Source organism: Macrobrachium nipponense, chromosome 35 (assembly GCF_015104395.2).
Source record: "Macrobrachium nipponense isolate FS-2020 chromosome 35, ASM1510439v2, whole genome shotgun sequence".
Taxonomy (NCBI): domain Eukaryota; kingdom Metazoa; phylum Arthropoda; class Malacostraca; order Decapoda; family Palaemonidae; genus Macrobrachium; species Macrobrachium nipponense.
The window spans coordinates 41,783,484-41,804,506 of NC_061096.1; the positions used below are offsets into that span (position 1 = coordinate 41,783,484).

Here is a 21,023-nt window from a genome sequence, read left to right on the forward strand (position 1 = left end):
TGTGGCCATTATGAAGAACGGTGAAGATACTTGTATGTATACTTAAATTTGAGTATAATATGCATGTAGCATATACATACGTAAATATATGCATTTTCATACATTAATTCATACAGATGATCGTCAGGCACTCCATTGTCAACAGTCACTAGACAACACTTCACTTCCCCTACCTCTACCCTCCCCTCCCCTCCCCTCCCCCCTTTCCTCCAACACTATTCATCCACCACCCACACTTGCCCTCACCACCATCATCACGAAAGGCAGTCATCACAACACCCCCGTCATCACGATCTGTTCATTTGGCGTATGTTTATCATCACTTTTTTTTTTTATTGTTGTGGGTTTCTTTGGTGAGGAAATTGTTTTCCAAATTCGTGTTAATTTATGTATTAGGTTCGTTCGTCTGTGATTTGGTGAAATCTTATAATTCATGTATCTTGTGCAAAGAAAATAATAATAGATCTTGATAGCTTAGTATCTGTGTGAGTTTTTTTTCCTTTTTATTTATTTACACAATATTATATATATACTATATATATATATATATATATATATATATATATATATATATAATATATATATATTATGATATATATTATGTATGTATGTATATATATATGTAGTTTATATATATTATATATATATCTATATATATTATATCATACATACAGATAACAGCTAATTCTATGGAAGTTATGGCACTGGGTTTCCTCTAATCTGTGGTGATGGCTGTTACCTTGTTTTATATGTTCACTGGAGCTATATATATATATATATATATATATATATATATATATATATATATATATATACCTACATATATATATATGCACACACACACAATATATATATATATATAATAATATATACTATATAGATATATATATATAATATATATATATATATATTATATATATGAAACATCACTTGTACACACGTAAATATTTCTGTTCATATATAATAGTTAATTTCAATATCGAATTCATTATACCTTGGGGACTACTTACACACAAAGGAAATTATAATGGATAAATGGATCTACCTCAGCCAGGATTCGAACCTGGGTCTTTGGTGTAGATACAGTAATAAACAGTAGATTTTGAGCATTCGGGCATTTCTCTATGGTCGAGTAATTGATAAGTACGTTTACCAAATGTTATTGATAAATAAATGCCTCTGCTTCTTGGTATTCGAATGGTTAAAGTCTTTTGTGTATATATCCTTGTGTCTAAACCAGGGGCTTAGGTTCGAGTCCTTTGAGGGGCAAATGCACTTATCAGTCATATTTCTCCTCAGGTGTAAAGTTATTCCGAAGGCATAGCGAATTCGATGTTAAGTGATGTTTGTGGCTTCATAAGAGTGCAAGAATATAAGTTATGCAGAAAGGTTGCCAAAGAAACGTAGGAGGGTTATTGGCAGGCGTGAATACCTTATTATAACAAAAAAGTAAGGCAGAAAGTTCTTCGTGTATCCGAAACTGCACTTGATGTTTTTCCACGCCACCTGGTGCCGAATTCATGTCGTATTATCGGATATCATTAGTCGCTCTATCGAGCATCGATCCCCCCCCCCCCCCCCCCCCCCCTGCCCCCAAACAAAAGATTGGGGTAACCCACTTACGGCGAGAGATAATATATTCATCTTGCTTAAAAACGTCCTGTCATGGAATAGTAGACATACTTGGTACGCGACACTGGAATCTAATTGTATTTATCTATCTGTCACAAGCGCCCGAATTATCTTCAAGTTTGCTCCCAGCCATCAAGCAATATTTCGTTAGAAATAAGCATACAATACGTTTCGTTTCCTCCCAGTTACCTTAGCTTTCTTGAATTCATTTATACCAGCCTTCGAATGCCTTCAAATCGAGCTTGTGCAAATCATTATGACACACTTTTATTGTTCCTATCACGTTATTTACTGCTAGCCGGGATGACGTCATCAAGCTCCCCAGTTAGTATGTTGGAGTTGCTTCTTCTCGGTTATAAAAACGAGCAGATAACTGTAAAAGTTAGGAGTGGATTTTCTTTTGAATTATACCAAAGCAAAGCTGATTAGATGGACATATCTGGTAATACCTAATTTTGAAATATCTAGGTGGAGAGGGCAATGAGTGAATGTTTCAATGATTGCAGGCAAGCAGAATGTGTATTCAAACGAAAAAGAAACAAAAAATAAGATTTTTACAATTTAAACCGGGTTATATAACTTACACGATTAGAAAATAACAAGGGATAACATTATTATAGCAAAGAGACTCCCAGGATATACAGTAATTCAATTTAAAAAAAATTTTATTAGGTCTATTTTCACACGAAACTTCTACTTCAAACAAATAAAAAGAAATTTTTTTTCAAAAGCAGATATTGGGAACAGTCACATACAAACTTTTACTCGATACCTCTACGTCAAACAAATTAATAAAATGTTTTCAAGAGCAGGTATTGGGACCAGCCACATACCTAGATTTTTAACCGACAGGTATATTGGAGGGATACGAGTATCTGGTATTCAAGAGCTGTTTTCCAATTTTGATCAATCGGTATTTGATGCGTTGCAAGTTGTGTTGACCCAGATTTTGCTGATTTTTTATGTATGCGAAAAAGTTCGCAGTTTTGTGATGTAATTGGTTTTTTGTGTGGTTTTTTGTATATATATATATATATATATATTATATATATATATTATATATATATATATATTATGGGTCTATCTCGTTATGGAAAGGGATTAGCCGCTAAAGATAGTCATGTAGGACCCTACTAAATGACTATTCAACCATTGGAATAATCGCATCTTTAGGGAAATTAGCACAAGAATATGGTCTATATAAATTAATCATTAAAAGCATTGAATCCAGGAATTCAAATATACAGAATTTAGATAAATTATCCAATAAATAAATATACAAGACCTAGAAAAAAAAAAAACTCGAGCAGCTCCAGAATCCTCCGTAGCTGTTGAAGAAAGCGCCAATTTTCGTCATTTTGGAAAACATTGACTTTCGGTCAATCAGGAATCATATTAAGAACCTTTCACGTAATTTCGAATTTCCTGTAACTTTTAAATTCTCGTAGATCAACTTCTGTTAATTAGTTGAAAACTGATAAGCAGTTGTAATTTGTTGCATTTCATCGTATGTAATTACATTTTTTATTGTTATTTATTGTTATAATAACTTTAGTCGTCAATCTTAGTCTGAACATGCAATTCAATGAATTATTTTCAGTATGTATTGTTATAAAACTTTGGTTAAACGAACCTCTTTCCTTTGGGGATTGATTAATTATCAAACTGAAAGCTCCTTCCGCCCAATGGTTTCCAGTTCCTGTCTTGAATATTTTAACGCAATTACAAACCTAATTGTGTTCGCTCATAAATCTTGGTCATAATAAAAGCCTTCGTACATTTTTCAGAGATCTTTACGTTCTTAGATAGTTTATACGGTAAGTTATTTAGGAATAACTTATGATGATTTGCCTACAGAATTTATGCCAACAGCCAAGCACTGGAGCCTAGGAGGTCATTCAGCGCCGAAACGGAAATTGAGAGTAGAAAGGCCTGAATGGTATAACAAGGGGTAAACCTCGCAGTTGCACTATGAAACAAGGGTTAGGAGAGGGAAGAGAGAGAATATGAACGGAGGTACAGCAAAAGGAATGAAAAGGGTTGCAGCTAAGGACCGAAGGGACGCTGTGAAGAACCTTAAGTAATGACTACAGTGCATCGCACGAGGTGCACTGACGGCGCTACCTCCCTACGGGGGATGTGTTGATAGCTACAGAAATTGCTACCGGTGGGAAAGTAACAGTCTGGTATTTACTAAATAATACAAGTCTTTCCCTCTAAGCTGTATATAGCTGTTTATAGTTTATTTCTAATATCAAAAGGGCGTTTGGCTTAATTAGAATTTGTATTTTTATTTTATTCTTTTTTACTCGTTTCTTCAGTCATTCGTGTAGTTGCCATTACATTTTGCTTGTTATTTGTTGAAATGTAATTGTTTAACAGGGAAATTCAGAAAAAAAATTTGACAAAATTCAGCGACAAAAATTCATGTTTACACACATTCAAAGATGCATACGCGTTTAATATATATATACTATATATATATATATATATATATATTATATATATATATATATATATATATATACATATATATATATATATATATATATATGTCTTTTGCCTTGCTTCCAACGTAAAGTATGTAGCTATTAATTTTGCTAACGTGCAGCGTAATATATTCGCCAAGTATTTTTTTTTAAATGTAATTAGAGACATGACTACTTACGATGTTTAATAATATTGCATACTAAGTGAATACATCACACTAGTGTATATATGTATATGTGTGTGTTTGTATAATGTGTATGTAAGTATAAGATGTAAGCATTCATGTTGCGTACAGTATACTAACCGGAAACAATACTAATCCGGTAAAAAAAAAAAAAAAATTGTGCACAAACCTCCTTAAACGTAAAATCGTTAAGTGGCGTTGGATGGCAACTCTAGGCCGGGGTCCTCCCGAGGGGATCTTTGTCACCACCCTCTTTTAAATTCAGATTCCGCCCGGCGCTATTCCCCCAGCTGGCGCCGTGGACTGAGTTGGCAATTTTTTCCTCTCACATCCCGGAATGGACCATGCCTGGCTAGGCCAGGCACCCCCCTTTTGCTGTGTGTGTGTGTACAGCTTCTTCTTCTTCTTTTAGAATTTGCATTTGATTTTGAAGGATGGGTGATTTGTAGGTATTTTTTTTTTTTAGATTTAGATGTGCTGTGTTTTTTTTGTATGCTTTTTTTTGACGTAGAAGGAAATTGAAAGTTCCAAACAGTTCTCTCGTAATGTATATATATAAATATATATATATATATATATATATATATATATATATTATATATATATATATATGTGCTGGCTTTTTTGTTATGCTTTTATTTGACGTAGAAGGAAATTGAAATTTCCAAACAGTTCTTCTGTAATGTATGTATATGTATATATATATTATATATATATATATATATATATATACATATATAGAGATATATATATATATATATATATATATATATATATATATATATACGTGATATATATATATATATATATATATTATATATATATATATACACACACACACACATATATATATAGATGTATGTATATCAGTTATATATATATATATATATATAGATATATATATTATATATATATAGATATATATATATATATATATATACTTGCACCACAGGTAAAATGGAAAACTAGCTTTAAATCCTGACCGGTTTCATCTTCAGCTTTCTGAAACATCTTAGAAAGGACCTGATGCATAGTGGTAAAAATTTGCAATATGTATGCTGGAATGACAGTGTCAACGAACGCACTGAGAAGGGAACAAAATAGGAAGGAGCAGTAAACTCGATAGCGTCTGAGGTCGGCACTGTACGTATTTATGATTGTATATCTGTGCGGGCAGCCTCACACCTTCCTTAAAATGTAAACATTTTACGTATTTCTTTTGGAATGGATAGATCGAGCTCATGCATGCTTTGGTTAATAGTCATATTCTCACAGCTTTCTTTTCGTTAAACTGGACTCGATGGTGTTTCTTTGCAGTATTTTGTTGTAATCAACTATCATTTTTGACTCTGTCCAGTTGACTGAACGAGTGTTTTCACGACTGTGTTTGTTTGTTTTTATGGTGTTTTTACGTTACATGGAACCAGTAGTTATTCAGTAACCGGACCAACAAACAAACAAACTACTGTGAACAAAAATTGTACTGTTCCAATGTAAAGTTTGTCTCTTGACTTAGTACATGGGATTTTTATATACGCATCCTTTATTACTGTCGAGAAAGTTCTCTATAAGTGCTTTTCTCATCGTTTTATCGTTTTCAAATGCTAAATTAACTCCGAAATTCTTAAGATGTGGTATATATATTTTAAAATATTACTACATGGTAGTACGGGTAGGTTTTTTGTATTGTAAGTTCTCTGTAGCTATCAAAGAAGGTTTTTTTTCCTATTCTTATGCATTGTCTAGTAGAGAATCGGAAAACCTATTTAGAAATGTAGGCCAGACATTAAAAATATGTGGATTTTATATGAGAGGAGGCAAAGTTCTTCTTTGTGTACAGGGTAAAACTTTAATGATAGAATTTCAGATTATGTGAGCAGATACAGTTGGTATTCTGACAATGGTGGTAGAAATCTTTTGAATTTGACTTTTGAATACCATAAAGCAGTTTTTTTTATTCGTTATCATCAGTCAACACACGGATACTCCACCATACTGCATTAAAATTAATTGGTTATATTATATATATATATATATATATATATAGTATATATATATATATATATAGATATATATATGTTAATATAATTTTCCTGCTCATCTTTCTTGAAATTTAGTACTTTACATCTGTAATTGCAAATAATTGGCATCAAAATTTATCAGTGCTAGCTAACTTAAGTAAATATAATTCCTGTGTTTCAACAATCAGAAAAAGCGCCAAGGAAATATGCTTGAAAACCACATGCGAGAGAGCATAAGGCAAACTCAACAAACGCGTTATTTAAACAGTCGTTAAACCACGGCACCCCACATACCTTGCAAGATAACAAGCACGAGCTTCCAAACACCGAAAGCAGAGGGCATTGTAACTCATCGAGGAACAGGGTTTACGTGTCCAAGTCTCCCTTTTAAAATTAAGTAAAAAAGTCACTGAGTCTTCAGTGAATTTAAGTGGGCGAGAATTGAAATGTTATGTATTTAGAATTAAGTAAAAATGTCACCGAATCTTCAGTGAGTTTAAATGGGCGAGAATTGAAATGTTATGTATTTAGAATTAAGTATGAATGGCCTTCATTCTTATGTGAGTTTTAAGTGGATGAGAATTGAAATGTAATGTATTTAGAATTAAGTAAGATTGGCATTCATTCTTCTGTGAGGTTTAAGTGGGTGAGAATTGAAATATAATGTATTCAAAATCAAGTAAAAATGCTATTAATTCTTCTGTGAGTTAAAATGGTTGCGACTTGAAATCTGATGCATTTAGAATGAAGTAAGATTGGCTTTCATTCTCCTGTGAGTGTTAAGTGGATGAGAATTGAAATGTAATGTAATTAGAATTAAGTAAAAATGGATTCACTCTTCTGTGAGTTTTAAGTGAGTGAGAATTGAAATATAATGTCTTCAAAATCAAGTAAAAGTGCTATTAATTTTTCTGTGTTTAAATAGTTGCGACTTGAAACCTAATGTATTTAAAATGAAGTAAAACTGTCATTAATTCTTCTGCGAGTTTAAGTAGGTGGGACTTGTAGTCTGAAGTGTTTTCTCATTTGAATATGTGTAGTGACAAATAAAGATGTCATTAATTCTTGTCGGCACCTTCAAGTTAAAGTGGGCGGGACTTCAAATCTAATGTATTTCTCACTTAAATATGTTCGTAGCTACGAATACGTTTAGAATTATTCAGATGGCCCGTAAAAGTTGAGCTGCTTTATAACAAGAATTTTTTTCCGTATACGCATTAGATTAACTTTGCACTTGATTCGTTACCCCGGCCCCCGTTTACAACATCATTAATTTACCCCTTTCGTGGGTAAATTTTACCTTAATTTAAGGAACCCTGCAGCAGAGAATTTAGGAGGTAAAGTACAGGTATATTTTCCTTTGGGATTATGAGTCCAAATACCATAGCGATTCGACAAATCCCTGAATAGTAACTTTACCCTTGAAATTTGGCAAACATGAACGACGGAATTTGCTGACGTTCAACGAACCAGCTGGCGATGGATTCCGTCGTACGACGGGGCGGGAGGCCTTGACGTAATGCAAGATTCATCTTTATTGACATACTGTGTAACTGATGGTATTTAATGTAAGTTGCACGCTTGGGCAAAAAAATAAATAAATAAATAAAAATTACTGTCGCGACAATTTTGCCATTCTAATTTACAAAGATAGCTCGATAACTCGATTCATTATTAGTAAATTAAGATATGGTATGCAAAAGAGAAGCAAGCATTATTGTACGAAAAAATAAATCTACTAATTCTGACATCCGGAAGTCACTAACGGATGTTGTCGCCGGATATTTATCATCAGTAATTTGTGTTTTTCTCTGATTTGACATAAGAGGAAGAGAGAGAGAGAATATTTGCACAGTTAAAGATGACAATACACACGCCTACGTATCTGATTTTTTTTGCCGATGGGAAATACGAGTACATATTGATTCGTGGTTCTAGCATTCAAGCAAAAGATATATAGGGTCGTTCATTTTTATCTTTCAAGGGCTCGTCTTTCTTCTCGTGAAATATCACTTTCCTGCGCTCCTCCGTGCGCATGTAAATTCGTATATAGCCTTTGTGCGAAGGTTTATGTATATACGTGTATGTAACTGTATATGAGTGTACACAAACACAACTTATTCATCTTCGTCTGTGTTTTTTGTGGTCTTGCTTATAATATACGCGAGCAGTCTTTATTTATAATTGTGAGCGAAGGTATATTTGTATACGTGCATGCTTGGTATTGTAATTGAGTGTACACATACACACAAATTATACTTTGTCATACATTCATGGGCTTTTTGTGTTATATGACAAGCGAAGGCTTTGGCTAAATGTCGTCACAAGAGCTCCCACCTCCTCAAATTCCTTCAGATCGAACGCAAATGGGCAACCGATATCGCGCGGAACGAGTCAATTACCGTCGTCTTCTCCGTGCATTGTGGCCCTTGAAGGGGGTGGGGTTGGGGGTGGTCAGGGGGCGCACGGACCTCGTCAATAAAGCAGTAGTAGTAGTCTTGGTGCTGGTGAGACCCAGCAGAAACATGTAATTTCGTACTTACGTGACGTAGGAATTATCTGACATCAATAGTCGTCCGGGGAGAGCAGGGGGGAGGGGGTTTGCCGTATAGCTAGCTGCTCAAGACTGGTTGCCATAGCACAGAGGGTTTTATATATTCGGGCACAATCTTTTCGTAAAGTTTTTATTTTTGCTGTTGTTTTTTCACGGTGTTGTTGCGTTTATTTTTTTTCTGCGTAGAATAAATAGGTCATTCTTGTTGTTCTGTTGCTTTCTTTCTGTTGAGTTCCTTTTTTGAATATAAGTTTTCAAGGACGTGACCTTTTCCCTGAGATAAAATCAAAACATGTCAACAGAATGTTGTGGGCGAATTTATGAACAAGAGATTTATCTTTATGGGGCAATTAGTCGCCAAAAAATATTCAGTTATAGATATGAGTGGATTTGGTAATGCCTCTCGGTAAAATTGAGAACCTGAATAACTCCTAGATTACTTCAGAAGTGTTCTTTATACCGACAACTTTCCAAGCGAGTATCTGTGTTATTTGAGCATTCGTCTAAAACAAGTTAGATAATTAATGGGTAAACTGAGCGGTCCACGTAGTATCTTGGATTTAAACATATAATTGCCATATTTCAAAGGTATTATTGCTATAAAGGTGCAAAGAATTCAAACGGCATATGAGATAATTAATGGGTAAACTGAGCGGTCCACGTACTAGTATCTTGGATTTAAACATATAATTGCCATATTTCAAAGGTATTATTGCTATAAAGATCAAAAGAATTCAAAACCATATGAAAAAAAAGATAACTTTTATGTCGATATTTATATATTATTATATATATATATATATAATATATAAGATATAAGATATATATATAACATATATATATATATATATATATATATATATATATATATATATATATATATGATATACATACCGTGGTCGTGCACACAATTTTGGATCATGTCTGCTAGAGGAAATGTATATATATATATATATATATATATATATATATATATTTATACATATGTATATATAATCTGGCTAATTATTACCTTAGGTTAGATATACGAGGTGTATTAGAGGGTACTGCATATTTTTTTGTCTATCTTCCTCTCAAGTTCTGGATTGGGTTGACTTGTGGGCGTCAGGCCCGGATCGACCCACTGGCCTGTGGAATGCGAGTAGAGTGCTCTACCACTGGGCTTCTTTTCTCTCTCTCCCTCTCTCTTTATGATATGTATTTTATACATATATATATATATATATATATATATATATATATATATATATATATATATATATATTATCATAATATGCACGCATACTTGTATGTACTATACATTTAAACCTGTTCTTTTGCTGATGCATCTACGTATTTTGTGAAAACAGGTTCTGCATAGAATTGTGGAGACCACCTGAACTGCCCTCTTTAAATATTACTATAGAGAGGCTGTTTCCGTGATTCTAGTAACTTCTCTGTTCAGATTGCACATTTTTTTTATTTATCAAATCGCAGGAGTTTTTTTTATCTTATATGGGTGGGGGCTATTATTTTCTTAATGAGTATTGCGCCACCTGTCTATTCTATTAATTGCATATCCGCGCATTCTGGGAATAATATTTTTTATGCCATATTCGTGTAATATAATTCAGTGTAATATATATACATATACGTATACATCAGACGACCACCAGTGAACACATAATATACATATAATGTGGGTATATGACAATGCATATATGTATAATATATATATTTTATATTATATTATATATATATTTTATATATATTATATATATATATATAGTATATATATATATTATATTTATTACATATAAACAAATGAGTAAGCATGTATATGTATTTATAAATATACTGTAGTGTATATTTATATATATACTGTATATACTACATGTATGTCTGAAGTATATAAATCCGTTCACACAAACTTTAGTGTGTGGAATGATAAAGAGAGAATTAACTAAGACTGAAGGACTTATCGGAAACGTTATGCAGTGCTGTTTATTTAAGGGTTGACGCCCGTATGATGTTGAAGGAGACCTGTTACGTAACTTAAATCCCTCCCCCTTCTCTCTATATCTCCCCCCCCCCAACCCCCAACAAACCCCTTTACGTATATGTATGATGATGTAATAAAAAGATAGAATGAGAGTAAAGGGGTATTCAGATAATACCCACTTCTCACGTCTCACAGCAAAAAAAAAAAAAAAAAGGTTTGTTTGGGCAATTGTTTTTTCGGAACACGATCGTCCACCCAAAGTTTCTCGCTCACGTGAGAGAGACATACAAACACACAAACAAATAATCATGGACACACGCACTCACTCCGGCACTGCTCCTGAATACAGAAGTGACCTTTGTAACGCCCACGGACCCACGGCTCTCTCTCTCTCTCTCTCTCTCTCTCTCTCTCTCTCTCTCTCTCTCTCCAACTTTATTCAAAATGAATAATGTAACGTTCATTTCCCCTCGGGGGAATTCCGATTTGTTTTGATGACGAGGTGGTCAACATTAAATTCCTCGCTGGGAACGGCGCCGTGTCCCTTCTCTCTCTCTCTCTCTCTCTCTCTCTCTCTCTCTCTCTCTCTCTCTCTCTCTGAGAGGTTTTCTCTCCAGAAATGGAACATTTGGTGGAGCCATTACCAAGTAAATACAATGAATTTTACCCCTATCCTCTCTGTCTCTCTTCATCTCTCCCTTTCTCTCTCTCTGGTAAACAGCAAAAGTGTGGAAGAGTTTAAAAGAAAGCTAGATAAAATCATTAGGACACTGTTAATGCACAGTAAAACCTGCTCCTACAGATAAGTGAGCACACGATGTCTCTTCGGATGGACTAACAAGTCTTTGAGACATCCTAATCCTTGTAACTCTCTCTCTCTCTCTCTCTCTCTCTCTCTCTCTCTCTCTCTTCAGAAATGGAATATCTGGTGGAGTCGCTAACAAAAAAGCTAATTTTTTACCCCTGAATATCTCTCTCTCTCTCTCTCTCTCTCTCCTCTCTCTCTCTCTGAGAGACTTTCTCCTCAGAAATGGACCATCTGGCGGAGTCATTACCAAGAAAAACAAAAGTGTCTCAGCCCGGAATCTCCCTTCACGCTTTATGTGAGCGCTGCTTTCCTTTCCCACACCATAAAATATTCATTAAAGTGCAATAGAATGCAAATATATCTTAAAGCTGAATCTCATTCCCCTCTATAACTTGCAACTTCCGTATAGCCGGAAGGTTTGCAGATTCGTTCGGGAATAAATATGTAGTAGGGGTCGCAGTTATTGCAGGCTCGCAAGGATGTTGCAATGGCAGTCGGCGTAAACAGACCAGTCAGTCGAATCTTGCAAGAGGACCGTCTTTCCAATGTAATATCAACTTTATCGGTCTTTTATGAGGCCTAGTTCATGTAAATGTTTCCTTTTCTCGTCATGAATGACGTCAGAATGAGTTCAATGACAGTCTTTGTTGGAAGGTATTTTTTATGTTTAATGATAAAGGTATGTTTATAATATGATCATTACTGATTGACGTCATATATTAGAACGCACAACACCACTTAGTTCATAAATGCTAATGTTTAAAAAAGGTTGCTTCTATGACAATAGAAATTAGTCAGAGAATTGCTTTTCTATAAAGTTCCTCTTAAATATGTTATCAACATAATTGTCAGTATCAAAAACTATAATTATTTTAACCATTATTGTGTCTTACCTTACCTTGATACGAACTTTCAATTTCTCACCACAGATTTCGAAGGTGTTTTCAGCATTATTATCAGCATCATGAATTAAAATTACATTTATTTTTATTGTCTCTAAAGCCCCGTCCACACGGTCGAACTTTCCCTGGCAGACTTTGTTCGATGTGACGTCAGAAGCGGAGAAAGTCCCCATAAGGTTCTGACTTTTCCCGCCTCTGACGTCACATCGAACAAAGTCTGTCGGGCAAAGTTCGACCGTGGATGGGGCTTTACACTAGTACGAACGTTTCTAGTGCTTCACTATAGATTGTCCCAAACTCTAACGTTACCGTAGGTATCGCCTTTGTCACAGTCCCTTTACAGTCCGTGTTCCCTACATGTTCTTGCAACCACAGCTCGCCACGCTCTTGGGGAGTTGTTTAAAAATGCACCTTTTAAGGTTATGTTCCTCTCGCCAGTTTACGCAACGATTTGAGAGCGTTAGGACGCTCGTCGACGGCCTCTGGGCCGCAGTTGCTGGGTTTAAGCAGGATTACAAATTTATTTGGTAATTTTTTTATTTGTATTTTTTATTTATTTATTCATTTATTTATTTTTTTATTGATTTATTTATTCATTTTTTAAATTTATTCATTTATTTATCTTTATTTATATATTTTTATATATTTATTTTTAATTATTTATTTATTTTTAGTTAAAACATGATTTAATTTGAGTACAATATTTTTGGGAGTGTGATGGATTTATGACGACTAAAACTGGCGTCACATCAACCGAATTTTGGGAGATTGATTGATGGATTTACGACTACTGAAACTATACAGGCTCCGGTAACAGAATGGATTCGATTTTAGATTGGCAGTGTCGGAGGTTATAGAAGCAGCAGTTTCGAACATTAGTTTTGAGTTGACGGTATCTAGATGTCCAATCGGATTTGTACGTTTTGGAAGTCTTGCCTAATTTAACTCTTTTACGCGTTTGTTTCAATTTGAATCATCAGCTAATCTTCGGCAATCGTTTTGGCTAGTAGCTCAGAGACCAGAGGGTCCACATGAGGCCACTTCTTCCCTTTTCACACCTTTCTGCTGTTACGGGCTGCCTTTGAGAAAGAGCCTGTGCTAACGTAATTCTGCCGTAATGTTAAGCAATCAGACAGTCTTCCGATCAGTACTTGGTTGTTTTGTAAGATTTTTCTTTCATGTGTTATGGCAAAATAAAGCTTCGGGTGCAGGGTCACATCAAGATTCATTTAGATTCATCGCTAATTTGATATATTATCTTCTCAAGGATACTAACGAACGAGTTAGATAGCAAAGACTCTCATCTGATCTGAAGATTAGTTTGGTTGCTATCTAAGCGCGATGACAGCATATATTTAAGAACCAGCCAGCAGTTGGTCAGACTTTAAGTAACAAATAAGGTAAATTCACCTTCACAAAAGCTTAAAGAAACACATTACCTCAGTTTCAAGCGGTTTCTCATTGCAACCTTACTTAATGACCACCGAAGAACTGCTAAGCTACTAAAAGGAAAATTTCCCAAAAGAAAGAAAGAAATAAAGAAAGCTGGTTACTCTTCGTGTGAATGGGAATCGCGTAATCCTCTCCTTCAAGACCAGGAAGAAGACGAAGAAGAAGAAGAAGAGGCATAAGCATGTCTCTCGGACACAATGGATTCATTATCTGGCAAGAGACGAGGCTGGGAAGTGATGAGATGATTACGCGCCAAGAGTTTCGCTATTTTTTCCTCCCACTTCTTCTTCTTCCTCGTCTCTTCCTTTCAGTCGGTTGCGTGGACTGATGGTGAGGTAATGTCGTTACGCCAACGCTGGCGTATTAAGTGGGGAAAATGGGAAGATCTCCGGGATAAATGAGATTTGCTAGTGTGTGTGTAAAGGAAGGAGAGAGAGTGTTTGAGCGTGATGTGCGTGCTGCACGCTAGCTTGCTCGTTCTAGATTTTGTGGAGCTTTTAGCGGGACCGTGTAAGCCCTGAAGTGGACAAATGAGAATATAAACTAGAATGCCTGATTGCTCATCCTAGATTCGACACCTCCAGAGTTAGAGAGGAATTAGCATCGCAGAATAGGTGGAGGGCTGTGTTCGGATTTGTCGGTATCATGACAGGAAAATTTGTTTTTTTTGTTTTTAGAAAGCTTATGATAATATCTGTTTCACAACATAGATATGTGAATGTAGAATTTATAATATCTACAAGTGATTCACCTCAAGCCATGTGTCACAAATGTACCTTAAAGTAATATGAAGAAGGTAACACTTGCCATTTATTTAAGATACATCCAAAGATAAACACATATTTAAATGTTAACGAAAGCATCAGTGAGAATCCCTCCGTATCGTCTCTTCATTCGCACGGCAGCTGATATAAGGAACGTTTTGCCATCGTCATTTCCCTATAATTTCTTTTATTTTCCTCTGAATGAAACGTTTCTTTTCCAAGTTTTCAAGTTCTGAGGTAAATTTTGGCCTCTGCTGATCTCTTTTCTCGTTTACATAAAGCGAAACGCTCCTAAGGAAACGTATGTTGATATACGTTTAGGAAATCATATGATAAAGAAAGTATAATTTGTGAATACTCTAGGTAAAGAAACCTCTCTGGATAAGTCTACGTTAAAGAAGGCGTATTTGGGCAGGATTCATTTTAAAATAAATTTTGGAGAGAATAATTATAGAAATATATAAAGCCATTTGGGAGAACTAAGGAAGAAAATCACGATTTTGAGAGCATTTATCAAAATAAGAAGACGTTTTGGGAGAACTTGCGTTGAAATTACACGTTGGAAGTCCTTGTATTAAAAGGGCACTTTGTTATTAAATCACATTTATCATGATTTAGCAGACTTAGATTCAAGGGAATAAATAAGATTACCTACTCATTAAAACGTTTGTGAGGTACGACTACAACGTAGCTTCACAAAATTAAAGCCTGTATTTCGGGAAGGGTTCCAGGATCCATTTTGAATTGTTGTGTACTCCAAAGGTATTCTAAGAATCAAAGTAAATTATAAGTAGATCAAAGAAAGCTAATTGAATTGCGGAATTGATTTGCCAATATTTTAAACTGTCATACGATGTTCATATAATTATATTCTTAAATTTCATGCGGTATATTTTTAAATAACTCAGTAGGTAATGCTTACGATGAACACTCATCTGTATTATTGACTTGAATTCCATTATGTACAAACGTTACGTACACAATGCATACAGTTTATTATATTTGAAAATTAACTGAATTAAAACGATCCTCCATGTCCACATATTTACAGTTTCTGAATAGAGTATTAGACAAAAATTATCAATATTACTGATAATGCTACACAGAATATAAAACGGTAATGTTTGTTTTTTTAATTTTAAAGAAGCAACTTCCCTAAGTATTCATTTTGATTCTGCCATGAATAATCAATTGGTTGATGTATGTCTAAAATGTTAGTGTAGATATTTTCATTATTCTTTTTCTAGTGAGAGAGAGAGAGAGAGAGAGAGAGAGAGAGAGAGAGAGAGAGCGCACTGCAATAATTATGTTTCACGTATTAATCATTAAGTATAATTATTTGTTCCCCATCAATAAAAGCATAACGGGTTTTCACTTCCAAGACAATTTACAGTATCGGTATAGGTATACCCCTGTATAATTAGTACCGGCTGCTTAAAGGAATGCCATGCAAATTAAACGGGGTAATACAACTCGATATTTTTTTTAACTCAAGCCCCATTTGCGCCTGCGCGCTTCAAGGCTCTTTCCCGTATTAAGGACCATTAGCTCCGTTCGATGCAAATTTCATGGCAATATGCAAATGATAAGGGGGCGTTTTTCGTCATGTTGAAATATCCTCTCTCTCTCTCTCTCTCTCTCTCTCTCTCTCTCTCTCATACACACACACACACACACACGCAATCTGTACTCGTGTAGCAGTGTTGGAGTTTTCGTTGTTGAATTTTGTTCTCTCTCTCTCTCTCTCTCTCTCTCTCTCTCTCTCTCCTCGTATGTCATACTTCACAAACGGTATAAATAAATATTACTCTCGTAGGAGGGTCAGAAGATATTCGAGCATGTTGGAATTGAATCAAATTATGCCTAATAAATTTACCGGATTGTTGTTATTATGTCCATTGCATTTCTGTTGCCGCAAATCAGTATTTTTGTATAAGTTTATCGTTGTATTTTAGTGTTTTTATTTGTTTGCGCTTTTATTGAGCACACCAGTTGCTCTTAATATTTACGGCTTATTTAGAATGATTAAGTGTTGTGAATTTATGGGTTGTATGCTATTTTATAGAGAGAGAGAGAGGGTGAAATTACAGTAAGAATACAGACGTACACGCTCATATATATTGTATTATGTGTGTTATATAAATATATATATATAATATATTATATGTTATATATATATATATATATTTTGTGTGTGTTTATATATATATATATATATATATATAATATATATATATATAGTATATATATATATATATATATTATATATATTATAGTACCTTTGCATTAGGCATAAAAAGGCAAATTGCCATTGTGTAGGTGTGTGTGTGTGTGTATGTGCATATTATATATATATATATATATATATATATATATATATATATATATATATATATATATATATATATATATATATATTAGTACCTTCGCATTAGAAATAAAATGAAAGACAACCTGAGAGAGAGAGAGAGAGAGAGAGAGAGACGCGCAAGGAGAAATAGTAGGTCATAAGCTCAATGAAAGAATCCCTTTGTTGAATGCACTTTAATGAACAACTATACTCGATCACTGCAACGCGGAAATAAAGGAAGTACCGACCTATCAAGCGTGTAATTATCAGAGAGAGAGAGAGAGAGAGAGAGAGAGAGAGAGAGAACTGGAATGCGTGTGTTGAAGGGTGACTCAGGCAAAGGAGAGAGAGAGAGAGAGAGAGAGAGAGAAATAGACTCCCCGAATCAGCGAACAAAGAAATCGAAAATGGCTTTTTAAACGGCCAGAGGAGAACAAACGTGAATGGATTGGACAGGAACGTTTGAGGCTGTTTGTCTCCTTAAACAAGTGGATGTTGTTAACGGATGTTAACGGAATGCCAAATTAGCCGAATACGCCCGCTGCCGATTGGATGAACGCGCTTGGATGCGGTCACAGAGGCCCGGGTGAGAGAGAGTGAGAGGGGGTTGGAGTTGGGTGTGTAGAGGAGAGTATTTTGAGTTCGAGTGGCGAATGGGAGAGTGGAAGAAGTGAGAGGCCGCACATTCACCTATAGAGAGAGAGAGAGATAGAGAGACTACGCAGTCACTTCCTGAAACCCCTGAAATAAATGTTCCCGGAACCCGAAAGAGCATCGTATCATGTACATATATATTTATAAATACTCTCTCTCTCTCTCTCTCTCTCTCTCTCTCTCTCTCGGTCCATTCCTACTGGAGTCCTGGCCGCGTTCATAAAGCTGACGCTTCCCCTCACCCTCCTTTGCTGGAGTCATGGCCGCGTTCATAAAGCTGACGCATCTGAAATGAAGGCCTTAACGATAAACAAGCAAACGTCACGCGCATATCGATTTTGGATTAGCCATGTGTTCGCGCATGGAGCACTGTTGTCGTTGTTGTTGTTGTTTTTGCGGTTAGGTTTGCTGTTGATGATGTTTTTGTGTGTTGTTTTTTTCTCTCACTCTTTAGGTCTTTGTCGATTGCGTAATGTTTTGAGCTGGTTTTATTCATTTGGTAATTGTTTGTGTTGTAAAGTATATTTTTTTATGTTACGTAAGGAAGCCTCTTTCTTGACATTCTAATGATTGTGGTACTAAGGTTGATAGAATTTATATATATATATATATATATATATATATATATATATATATATATATATATATATACTATATATATATATTATATATATATACTAGATATATATATATATATATATATACATATATTTTTCAACAATCGTCTGGAGTTTCCTCACTGGCACGCCTAAAAGTGCCTTGCACTCCTGCATGCACACACGCGTTCTTGCGTGCAAGCATACATGTGATGCACGATCTCTGAAAAATCCACATGTCTCGGACCAGTGAGCTTGTGTGCTTGAATTAAAGCATTTTTATTGATTTTTTTCTTCTGCTACTAAGAACATGGTAATCAAAATGATCTCTCTGGTATTTTGGAATAATAGGTCGTTTTCCAACAAAAAAAATGAAACTATCAGTTTTCCATTAAATAGTATAACTGAAAGGATTAGTTTTCCAGCGATATTTTTCAACAGGAGGAATTTGGTTTCTTGAATATTTTCAAACCACAAGCGTTCGTTTTGTTCAATATATTTCATGAGGTTAGAAATTGGTTTCCGTTAATGTTTCAAAACTGAAAGCATATCTCATTTTCTCTTATATATATATATATATATATATATTATATATATAATATATATATATATATATATATATGGTGCAGTTTTCAAATTGTGTCAGTGGAATTTTGGTTTTTCAGTGTATTAAAATCTTTTAATGATAAAGAGATTGTTTTAAGAATTATCTAAGAAACTTGTAAGTGGTCATTAAGTATATTTTGAAATATTTTCCTTTCAAGATTCTCTTGCACTTATACGGTGTATCTCATATATATGATATATATATATATATATGTATTATATGTATATATATAATATATATATCTATATATATATATATATATAATATAAGTGTGTGTGTGTATGTATTGAATATATATATATACATACACACTTCCCAATCTTGTTCCATTTATCTCTCTCTCTCTGATTCTTACAACTTTCCATACTGTTGGACGCAAATCTGTTGCTTCCTTGAAAACCACCCATTTTTTATTAGCATTACGTATATGCTTATGAATGTGAAGTGGTTGTGTATGTGTGTGCGAGCACGCGCGTTTGTGTGTATCTCGGACGCATGTTATTTTCGGCAGAAGAAAATAGGACGGGCCATTTCGCCCTGACCTAAATCCTGATCGCTGATTGGATGAACCCGTTTCTCGAGACTGACCTTTTAGGCGTCTCTCGGGTAAGTAGACTCGACGTGGATTTGGGGGATTTTCTTTGTGGTGAGATAATAGAGCGTTTACAACTTCACTTTGTTGTTGTTGTTGTTCTTGCTGTTGTTCTTCTTCTTGGGGGCTATGGGATTTAGGAAAGCCTATGGAAAAACCTAAAAAGGTGTTACGCGTTGAGTTAAAGATACAGGAATTTTAGGATAGGATATTTAGGATTTATCTATTTGGATGAAAATGTAAAAAGATAAATAATGTGCACGATAAACAGTACAGAACAGTTATTTCTAATAAAATATAGCGTATTAATTTTGATTTTCGTCGGTGAAACAAGGCTTTATATTTGACCAGAGATTGCTAGCATGCTATGTATTTATATACTTGTTATTTATTGATTGATTGAATTTTTCTTTATTTTATTTAATTGTTGAATTATTTATTTTATATTTATTTAATTAACAATTATTTATTTATTTTTCCAATTGATTATTATATATTTTTCATAAATATATTTTAAAAATAATAATAATAATTATTTTTTTTTAAATTATGCATTTGTTTATTTATTTATTTATTTACCTAAGTATGTGAGATTTAACACGACTATGACAAAATATAATGCAAAGTATCGAAGAGCGACTGAAATCAATACAGTAGAAAATACCGAAAGATTTATGCACGACGAGTATTGATGCCAACAATAAATATTTAATTTACGATAATATATGTGGTAGGGTACAGCGAACCTTGCAACGACAATGTAACATAACAGAGATTGATGGTTTATTATAACAGAGATATAATGATTTCCTATGACAGTTATAACAGAGATAATGGCTTATTATAACAGAGATATAATGATTTACTGTAACTGAGTTATAACAGACGTAATGACATATCATAAGTATTTATTATAACATATATAATGAATTATTACAATAGAGATATAATGAATTATTATAACAGAGATATAGTGATTTATTTTCATAGAAACCTAATGATTTATAACATATGATTATTTATTATAATAACAGATATAATGACTTGTTATAAGAGAGATAAAATGATTTATTATAACAGATATGATGATTTGTTATAGCAGAGATATAATGATGTATTATGACACGGATACAATGAGTCATTATATCACGACCAAGACAAGAAAGGCGAGTATATGCTTTATTCTTTGGTACGAGAGTAAATGGACGAAGTGACCTCTTGAATTCGGTCAACAAAGTGTTTCAACCTTTTCCAGTGAATGGACTCGAGATAGATTCTCACTCTCTCTCTCTCTCTCTCTCTCTCTCTCTCTCTCTCTCTCTCTCTCTCTCTCTCTCTCTCACACACACAGATGAGTGAGAGTGTGGAAATGTGACACTAACTATACATTAATCTTTTAAAGGTTCTCTCTCTCTCTCTCTCTCTCTCTCTCTCTC

At 34.2% G+C, this 21,023-nt stretch overlaps 1 protein-coding gene across 2 annotated transcripts in view; it reads left to right on the plus strand.

Moving 5' to 3' along the window:
* Positions 1-21,023, plus strand: part of LOC135208677 (uncharacterized) — a 113,758-nt gene that overhangs the window by 1,768 nt on the left and 90,967 nt on the right. The window lies entirely within an intron of this gene.